Genomic DNA, 2159 nt, shown 5'->3' on the forward strand with positions numbered 1-2159 from the left:
CTGTTTCGTGTATCATCCCTGTTTCTACATTTTTGTTAGGTTATAGAACTCATTGGATTCCACACGTGCCTATTTTGCAGTCTTTAGTGTCCATTTCAAATGGTAGATATCCTTTCAAAATGCGTGGATTACTTAAGATCATTTGGAAAATATAATTAGACACATTACCCTTCAACATATAATTCATGTAGCCAGACTCTTTGACTCTTCATTGAGCCTTTAATTCCACTCAGGAGATTGGTTACCCTTTGCTGTCAGCATTAATCTTATAACATTCGCAAAAAAAAAAAAAAAAAGAAAAGAAAAAGCGGTGCAGGCGAGGGGCGCTAAATAGTATTTCTCCCTCAACACCTGCCTTATTTCACTTAGCATAGTGCCCACAACTTTCACCCATGCCATTGCACAGGGTATTAGCTCCTTCTGTCTCTCCGCTGCGTAAAATTCCATTGTCTAAAAGTACCATACTTTTTGGATCCTCTCATTAACTGATGGGCACTTAAGTTACTTCCAGTACTTGGTTATTGTAAATTGTGTTGCTATGAACATTGGGGTGCAGAGGATCTCACGTTGAACTGGAACATAATCAAGAAAAGAAAAAGCAAACAAAATATAACCAGAGATATTGAAATTAAGAACATTGTAACAGTAGCCACAGGGCATTGGGACGCCATAGGGGGGACAGTGCTCTATAGGAGCTACTATATAGGACACAAGGATAAATTTAAAGGGGAGGTTAGAGGGGAGTAGTGAGGTGGGACTTGCCCGGGGTGGGGGAGCGAACAGGAGATAATCCAGACAATTGTAACTGAATAAAATAAATTAATTAATTTTTAAAATGAGGGTTTAAATCAGTTGGTTTTTCCACATAAACTTTTCTGCACATCCCAGGTCTCTACTCCCAGCTCTCAGACACAAATGCACATGTGAGACTCAGTTCTATTTCTACATCTGCCTTGTCAAAGTAACACGTGTTTTTACCATTTACTTTACCTCCCGTGGATCAGTTGTTGCATCTGTTCATTTGCAATTCGTAAGGAAGTCAAATCCTCCACACACGTGACTCGCTCGTAGTAGAACAGAAACCACCGAACATCACAGATTAGACTATGAGGTCCTGGCAGAAGGCACCTGGAAAGGGAACGCCTGCAAACCAGCTGCACTACCGTGAATCCAGGGATGGAACTGGAAGCTAGTGATCGTCTTAGCCAAAATATGTGCACTGCAAACCACTTGGCTGAAGCTATGAGGCCGAAATTTGTAAGTAAAGTTCACCTCTGACCACCCGGTGGTGTCTGCCTGAAGTGCTGTGCAGGAAGGAAAGGGACACCAAAGGAATGCTCCCCGCTGTGCACCCTTGATAACATGCCTCCCAACCAAGCTCACCATGTTTGCTCAGACGCCTCTGTCCGGACCTTCTCTTTCCAGCAGCTGTAGTGAAGGGAAAATTCTGCCGTCCTGAAAGTGCTTTTTGGGAAAGGAATCGTAAGCTATTTATCAAGAAACAAACCACTCTCGGAACCGTGGGTCTTCCTCCCTTTCCTGCCCTAGAGACTCAGACAGAGAAACTGCTGAATGTCCTCAGCCTAATGGAACTAAGTGTGAAGAGTAGACCGCATAAGGCATGTCCACATAGCCGAGTACCTGCTGCGTCCCATTGTTGCGGATTCACCCAGAACTAAGGCCCTGGCCTGTGTGCTTGGCGCTTCCTCAACTGCTTGTAAATCACTCTTTTGCATTCCTCAAAATCTAGTACCATGTTACCCTGCCTTTTCTTCTTTGTCCACAATGTCCCAGCAACCCGGTGTTGTCTCACTGTCTTTGGAATTCCCGTGGATGTGTCATGCTAGTGTGAATTACCCATGAACGTCTATTGAACTTGCATTTTCTCCTATCAGCCCACCTCTATCAATTTGGTTATTAGCCCAGCCTGAAGAACTTAAAAGGAGGAAGGAAAAGCATTAAACATTTTCAGCCCCCACAGTAGTTTATCCCAATCTATCTTTGCATATATTTAATGCATGGAAAGAGATTTACTTATATGTCCATGGATTCTTATTAAATTGTAAACAGCATATATCAATAATACCTACATTTAATGAGTGTAGTGTCCTGGGTTTTTCGGTTTTTGTTTTTGTTTTTGTTTTCTATTTCTGCAAATC

The sequence above is a fragment of the Desmodus rotundus genome, unplaced genomic scaffold, assembly GCF_022682495.2.
Source record: "Desmodus rotundus isolate HL8 unplaced genomic scaffold, HLdesRot8A.1 manual_scaffold_16, whole genome shotgun sequence".
Taxonomy (NCBI): domain Eukaryota; kingdom Metazoa; phylum Chordata; class Mammalia; order Chiroptera; family Phyllostomidae; genus Desmodus; species Desmodus rotundus.